The sequence below is a fragment of the Falco rusticolus genome, chromosome 2 (genome assembly GCF_015220075.1).
Source record: "Falco rusticolus isolate bFalRus1 chromosome 2, bFalRus1.pri, whole genome shotgun sequence".
NCBI lineage: Eukaryota > Metazoa > Chordata > Aves > Falconiformes > Falconidae > Falco > Falco rusticolus.
Window position 1 is genome coordinate 19,966,409 of NC_051188.1, and position 8,741 is coordinate 19,975,149.

Here is an 8,741-nt window from a genome sequence, read left to right on the forward strand (position 1 = left end):
TTTTTGGAGATTACTGCGTATCAGTCAAGTCTTTCCTCCCAACTATCTTCTCCACAGTAAGGTATCTCCAGAAGGAAAGATGCTACATAAAAAGAACAATACAATTTGCCTGTACAAGCAAATCCATTCACAAACTAGACCATGAGATAATAATCTCCCATGAGTAAGGGTCGGTGTGTTTATTCATGGCTCCACTTCAGTGAGTGACTCTGCTGGACCTATGGTGATTGCAGCACTCACCTCCTGACTTGTCTGAGCAGCTGTCTGCCCCGCTGTGTGGGTATGGTGGGAGGGACAACAGCTCCACCATTTCACATTCTTTCTCCTTCCACCCACCTGAGGCAGCGAGGGAAGCAGGAGCTCTGTGCAGCTCCATCCCCTCGCATCCAGTGTTGTGAGTTGCCTCATCCCCTCCCCATATTCTTGTTTCACTGCTTGCTGGGCCACAGTGTGGCTCTTTCTAAACTATTGTATTTGGAACCAATTACCAAATCATGCTGCTAAAAATACTCCTAGCAACCAAATAATTGTGGTGTGGGTGGATTAACTTTTTCTTTACACAGTGCTGGTAGCCAATAAAAGCTTGAACCCATTCAGAAAACTTGAAAAGTAAAGTAGAGTATCATCAGCAATGTCAAGTTCTCTGCTAGTCTTTTTTCAAAAAGAGGAACACAAACACACGTGAAATGACTGTGAAAACATGAACGTATGTGTGTATGAGCATACAGACACAATCTGCTGACAGTGACATCCTTCACTAGGACAACATGTCTAGAACAAACCACTGTGACACAAAATGAGTGATGTGCAAGGAAAAAAGACTTAAGTAAACATCACTGAAATGTTCTTGTTTTAATATATTGACTTTCTTTGCAGAATGATATTGGGGAATCATTTTTCTGAACTCACCAGTGCAAAAAGAGAAGCAGTTCTGAGTCCTCCAGCACAGTATAGACAACACAACCTGTAAGTAACTATAATGTCTATGTTTAACTGTGATGCGAAATTACATTTGTGGCAGTCAAAGTTAGGCTCATTACTTCAATAGTTGTGTGGGTGAAAAAATAAACTCAACCAAAATCTAACTATGGTTTAGGTCTGGTTTTTTTTGTCAGGACTATGTCTATGAGATCTATCACAGTGTTCTTTTGAGGCAGTGAAGGTGTAGCGAACATAAGAGCTGGTACTTCAGAAATACATTTGATTTCAGCGTGAAGTAGGTGAAACAGAACAAATATGATTGGGAAACTGCCTTAGCTTTGCAGAGGAAACATGAACCCAGGCTCTCGTTAACTGAGTAAGGCATTCTGGATGCTCAGACTGCCTTTACAGCCCTCACACAGAAGGTTCAAAACTCTGAATTTCACAAGGACCCATGTTCCTATGTACTCTGTCCCCAGCCCCACACTCGTATCAATCATTGACTGGAGCTGGAGCACAGGCAGCGCCCCAAGAGGACTGCAGGAATGTCAGGACTTTGTGCGGAATTTCACCGGTGCAAGCCAGTTGTGCTCTCCATTTGGGAATGAATTGGCCAAATTTTCAAGTCCCTGCAATCAGCTTGATGGCATCACTTTTTTCAGATGCAATGCAGATGGCTTTTGTACATCACAGCCAACTGATTCCAAAATGTTAGGAAAAGTTTTTATTCATTTGTAGGCAGTGCCTTTCTGATCCTGGAGAAAATGAGAAGAGAGTAATGCAGGACATGGAGCCCTGGCATCTGGTGAGGGCATCCAGCAACCATCAATCTGGCCTATAATTACGTTTTTATCAAAAGCCTGGCACGATACCTGTTAGCATCTCCCAGCACGACAACATCCCCACCACAGGTCTGCCCTTCCTGCCACAGACGCCTTGAATGATTCACCCTCTAGACAGAAAGAAAAGGTGTGGGAGGAACACGCGCACATTCAAAGCCCTTGGCTTGGTGCAGAAGATGAGGGACTATGGAACTGGCAAGGATAAGGGTAGCTTGCCAAAATGCCTGTGTGGGAAAAAATATAATTGAGGGAGCTGTGAAGAACCCCTACCCTGAGGGAACAAATGAGGCACTTGCTTCTTCTCCAGTACTCTGGAAAAGAAAATAATAAGGCATTTGCAGAGCCACTGTTATGGAGGTGAGGTTTTGGGACTAAGAAGCTCCTAGAGGAATACAGTGTGGGAAAGGAGCACCAGAGCACACGGGGAGGAATGAGCCAGGTGTATGGCCTATGGAGACTAAAAACTGCCCTCTGCCTCCACCCCGTCAACACCTACACACACAAGTGCAAGGGTATTTTGCAACCCTAAGAGACCATTCAAGGCTTCAGAACAGTGACACTCCACTAAATTGTTTCATGTTGATTTGGGGGAGGGAGTGGTAGCCAGGTCTGTTGAGACAAGGATAGCATAGATCAGCTTTTCTTTGTTCCCTATCCCACTTTGGGACTGTCGGCAAAGCATTTCACTTCTCCACCAGAGCTTCCCTGTCTGTAAAGAAGGAGGAACAATTCACACATCTTGGAAACTAGGAAATCTCTGGATGAATAGCTCCTTCTGTGAGCTATCATTATGTTAAATTGATGCCTTAAAGCCCAGTGTTATAATTTAGCATTAATTTAAAAACAAGCTGTGTTTGTTTCTCTGATAATTGACTGTACCTATTCAGAAAGTCTGGTATTAAAGTCCTGTGTAGCTCTTCCCATGAGAAAATTATATATGTTTTAAAGTAACTATCAAATTTGCATTTTTCATTAGCCTGACCTATCAATTTTAAAACTGTTGGCTGCTAAGAAATTTATATTGTCACCTCTACAATAAATAACGTGTATTTTGAGATTAATTTATCGAGCAAAGGATGTCTTGAATGTGTTTTAACTGTTAACCTGAATCCAGTGTTTTGTTGTTTTCTGTTACCAACTTTGAGTGCAGAAGAAGAAATTTGTTTCCTGGGATACATTTGGTTTATAGAAAAACCAAAGTCTGGAAAGCAGAAAAAATGGTGTCTCATTTCACTGAGAATATAGAAATAATTATGTCAGTATAAAATGACACATGCTTTGTCCATTGAGTAGCTCATACATAGGGGAAATTTGAGATTTTGTAGATAACACCCTGGAAAAAGAGACAAAAATGACTCATATGACAGTGACCGCTGTTTACTCAAATGAAGCCCAAAAGAGCAGTGAACAAACTTTCTTGAAAACGGGTACTTTCAGTTAGTTACCTGCTTGCAGTCAATGCCTGGTCACTAAAGCTAAATGTCACATTCCCCAAAAGCACCACTAGAAATGCACCTATTAGACACCTCACCAGAGAAACCTAAGAGATAATTGCCAATAGGGAGATGAAATGTCATGCAGATGCAGTGGTCACAGCAGAGGGATGCACACAACTCACATCCTCGGGGTAGTTAGGAACCCATATCCATTTGGTTGCAAATGAGAATGAGTCCCAGGCATTTTACCACAATTACTCCTAACCTTCCTCAGAGCAAAAAACAAGACCATTTCAGAAAGCCTCAAGGTGTCCACATCTTAGAAACTTGCCAAGATCCTTGTTGTCCTAAGGAAGGACAAGAAGATAGGGCTAGAGAGAATAAATGCCCTAACAAAGAATTTCAACAGTGAGGGCTAGCAGTTCAGTATCCTTGGAAAATAAAACTAGAAGGCTGTAATCATCTCAGCTTACAAGCACATAAATGGTTCTTCTCCAGCTAAAGGGTAGAATTGAGTCAGAAGTTAGCACTTTTAATTGGCTGCATTATCAAAAGTGATACAAGGAAAAGCGATACTTCAGGCAAGGACAAGAAAGTGTCAGATTGAGTAACATGTGAACACATTTTGAGTTCCCAATACTCTGTGTGGTTTGGGCTAGATGTGGGACTCAGAGGAAACCATTCCTCTTCTGAGATGTTGTTGGATCTGCCAGAGTCTGTAAAAGCAGGGAATTATAGCTGGAAGATTATAAAAAAAAATAGTGACCATGGTAATGGGCTTTGGATCAGATCTTTCAAAAAGACTTGGATCTTTCCCTGTAAGCCTTGTTATTATGACTAAAGCAGCTCCAAACGAAAAAAAAAAACCAAAACCACCCCCCCCAAAAAAGCAACAAATTTCAACTGATTAAATTCTGAGGGAAAACTAGACATGGAACAGACTAAAGGAAGGGATGGGATAGAAAAATGGGCACTGGCATGTGTTCAGAAGTACTATAAATGTGTATTCAAAGACAATTAAAATAGTAGTACAGATGGGCAGGGAAGTACAAGCACAGATAAGAAAAGGACAAATAGTGCAGAGGAAGATAACTAGACAGATCGCAGACTGACATCAGTCATACGCAAGGAAAAAAGCATGAGCCAATACAAAATGTGGAAGTCAAACTGTAAGAGATTGAGCTATGTGCATTCATATATTCCAGATACACTGACCACAGTGGAAACAGGGATAGATGTCAGCTATAGACAGAAGTGGTGAGCTTTTTTTAAAAAAACTATTTACACCTCTGTTTTTAAAAGATCTGCTTTTATATCCAAGAGTGCAGGAAGTAGGTAACAGAAGTGACCGTAAACTGAAAAAAGAAACAGAAGACCATGCTAACGCAAGGCAATGCATGTGTGGAACAGCTACTAAATGAGAACATTTCAGAGAAGCATGGGGCAAATACCAGTTAATCTTGCTATATGTGATGGTGCACTAGAAGGCTGAAATTGCTCTCAAAAAAAAGCCCAAACAACATACTAAGGCACCACTTCTTCAGAGAAGAGATGACATCTCTACAGGTAAGACGGACAGAGAAGTTGAATGGAGAAACATAGCTAGGCTGCATGAATGTTCACAAGGAACACAGCAATTCAACGGCAAAGCCAGGACAAGAACCTTCATCTCCTGAATCAGGATCAGCAACTAGATCATACTGTCAGGAAAAAATAAAAAATAAAAAGATGAAAAACATGAAGAGTAAGAGGGGATGCCCGGTTTCTCAGTTCCAGGCTATTGCCTGGACATAAAGCTCTAGGGGAAACCTGTAAGACTGAGGTTTTGCTCTAGGTTGTCTGCAAAATTCAGATCCTCGCTGCTTAGCCTCTCTTTGACACACAGTAATTTTCCAGTGGTGCTGTAAGCCTGTTGCTGTGTCTCATTTTCCTAAATAAACTGGCTTTTCATGGTGACTGTGCCAATTGAGCCGGCCTGATGTTGGCATACCTGCCACATCTGCAAGACGGCGCTGAGCTGCCCTGCGGCGCAGCAGGGCGAGGCAGCAGCCTCTGGCTCACAGCATCTCCTGAGCTCGGAGCGCCGTGGGGCTGCAGCACTCTCCTGTTCAAGGTCTGCCGCAGAAGTGGCCCATTCTCAGGGCCCCTGCTGAGCTCAGCACTCATCCACCAGGCTTCTAGCGGTGCAAGAGAAGGCCTGAGAGCTCAGCAGTTGCGTGGTACAGTTGTAAGGGGCAGGGCTCCAGGGGAAGCCTCCACTGTTTGGATTGCCCGCAGGAAGGAAGTGGGATAACATATAACTTGGCAAGGCATCTCAAAGCAGCATAAGAAGCTCCAGTCAACAAACCTCACATGTTTTGTTGGGGGAGAGAGACAGATACTGAGCAGAGGAAAAACTAGAGTCACACCTCTGTGTACTGTGGGAGCTGAGATCCTGTGTGCTTTGCACTTGTTTGCTTTATCAGCAAAGAAAGACACTAGAAAACTGAGAGAAGGTATCTACTATTATCTATGACATGAGTGACTTGCATAAATAAAATAACTTGGCCTGAATCCTATAGATCAGTTGGTGTAATCACAAACAAGACAGAAGGATGGGGGTAGCTATTGCCTGGCCTTTGCAACAGGAAATTCTATGTTTGGACTTGTCATCTGTATGCGCTACATGTCCATTTTAAAGATAAAATTTTATGGAATTCAGATTCAGGATTACAGCCCCTAAGAATTTGTTAGGGAAAACTCTGAGAGACACCTGGGTACGTGTATTGGTTTCTGTAGCAAGGTTTTGGTAGCGGGGTGGGTACAGGGGTGGCTTCTGTGAGAAGCTGCCAGAAGCTTCCCCTATGTCCGATGGGGCCAATGCCAGCCAGCTCCAGGACAGGCCCACTGCTGGCCAAGGACAAGCCCATCAATGATGGTGGTAGCATCTCTGGAATAACATGTTTAAGAAGGGGTAAAAGTTACTGTGCAAGATCAACTGCAGCCAGGGAAAGGAGTGGGAATATGTGAGAGAAATAACTCTGCAGACACCTAGGTCAGTGCAGAAGGAAGGGCAGGAGGTGCTCTAGTGAGGCAGGCTGTCGCCCTAGCCGATGGAGGTTAACGGTGGAGCAGATATCTACCTGCAGCCCATGGAGGTCCACAGTGGAGCAAATATCCACCTGCAGCCCATAGAGGACACCAGGCCGGAGCAGGTGGGTGCCCAAAGGAGGCTTGACCCTGTGAGCAGCCCATGCTGGAGCTGGCTCCTGGCACAGCCTGTGGCCCCATGGAGAGGAGCCCAGGCTGGAGCAGATTTGCTGGCAGGACTGGTGACCCCACAGGGGCCCACGCTGGAGCAGCCTGTGCCTGAAGGACCACAACCTGTGGAAGGCACCCATACTGGAGGAGTTCATGGAAAACTCTAGCCTGTGGCAAGGACTCACATTGGAGAAGTTTGTGGAGAACCGTCTCCTGTGGGAGGGACTCCAGGCTGGAACAGGGGCAGAGGGTGAGGACCCTCCCCCTGAGGGGGCAGAAGCAGCAGGGACAATGGGTGATTGACTGACCACAGCCCCCTTTTTCCCTGTCCCCCTGTGCTGCTGGTGGGGAGAAAGGAGAGAAAATCAGGAGTGAAGTTAAGCCTGGGAAGAAGGGAGGTATGGGAGGAAGGTGTTCTCAAATTTAGGTTTTATTTCTCATTATCCAACTTTGATTTGATCGTTATTAAATTAAATTAATTTTTCCCCAAGTTGAGTTTTGCCCATGACGGTAATTGGTGAGTGATGTCCCTGTCTTTATCTTGACCTTTTGTTATATTTTCTCCCCCTTGTCCACCTGAGAAGGGGAGCAATAAAGTGGCTTTGGTGGGCATCTGGCATCCAGCCAGGATCAACCCACCGCAGCAGAGGACTGTGAAAAATCCCCCAACTCTCCATAATGCTCTTCTAGAGCATCATCATAGAATATTGTAACAGGAAAACAGCATCCAAACTGAAAGACTTTCCATTCTAAAATTGCTTCACCACCACATGTTCCCATTTGATGACTATCATTATCACTGCATGTCTCCTGGTCTTCCACACAGTCTTTCAACCTACATCTATTTTGATCTTCCCACACCAGCCACTGCTTTTAGCTCACTTCGGGAATACACATTTGCTCATCTAAAAAGCTCCAAAGCAGTCCTAAACATAGTCTGATTTTTTAGCTATTTTCTTTCAGTCTTTGCTGTATGTTACCTTTGCATACTGTGCAAGAGCTCATAAAATCTCAACTCTATAATTAAAGAAAAAAGGCTCTGAATGTCAGGGGCAGCTTTTATTCATCACTAGTCACTAAAACTGCAGATTGGATAATATGTGATTTGCAAATAATTAAAATACAGGATTTGGTTATAATGAGAATCAACATTCTGAGTCTGTAACTTAAAGGAGTAAAGTCTTCTATAAGTCTTGGAATGTGATAAACACATGACTAGTCATATTATGATACCATAAATCAAAGTGAACAGAGACACAGAAGTCACAACCGATTGTTTTAAAGCAGCATCTCATGACAGCATGCAAAACACCTCAATGGCCCTTGCTTTTCTATCACCATGACTACAGATCTCCTCTGTGCTCTGGCCACTTCTTGCTTCAGGTACTGTAGTTTATTTACAGTTACTCTCCATGCTCCTTTGTACTCCCTTTAGCCTAACAAAATCAGTCTAATTGCTTTTCCATCTACCTTCCACTTCTCTTACAATCACATATAACTCCATAAGCTCTAATGCTCTCCACAGTGCCAACCCCTTGGTGTGTATGTAGCAAGCAGGCAGCCTCAGGCTGTCATGAATATCTAGCACACCAGGTCTGTTTAGCTATCCCCAGCATACATAGTGAGATAGGTGTGCAAATTCAGAAGTTACTTTTTAAGAAGCCTTATGCAATGTTGTGAAACACAGGCAAAGACAGTGTGCAATGACTGTTTTCTTGGCCACTTGGAATTTCAGTTATTGCTGTTCTTCACTTTTTGTCCATTTGAAACATCATAGTAAATCCTCATCTGGGCAAATGAGAGAAGGTGTGTGCACAGAGTGGGTGACACCAAACATTAGTACTGGTGTAGCTGGAGTTGTTTGTCTGGTAGCCTCTGAAACACAGCACTGCTGATCATTCCACCCTCCTCCACACACACGATCATTTTTGCCTGCACCTTTGTAGTGGGGATATTATTTTCCCCACTAGACTGTCCTATTTCATATCCCTGTGGGATTTTAAATTTCGTCTCCTGAAGTCCTTGGTGCTATTACATGCTCCTTCTGCCTCAAATAGATTTTTTTCAATATAAAAGTATCAATTCTCTCTAAATCTGCTTTCAGTACTTCCTCTATTTTTTCTGGGTTTGAGGAGGTTTTTTCTCTTCTTTCATTTTATTTCATAAAACTGGTCTCTCATTAATGGCCTGATTTGAAGCTTTTCGTTTCTCAGTGTTGTTGTCTTTTTAAAGTGGTCTTTGCTTTTCTATCACCATGACTACAGTTCTTCTCTATGATCTGGCCATTACCTGCTTCAGCTAC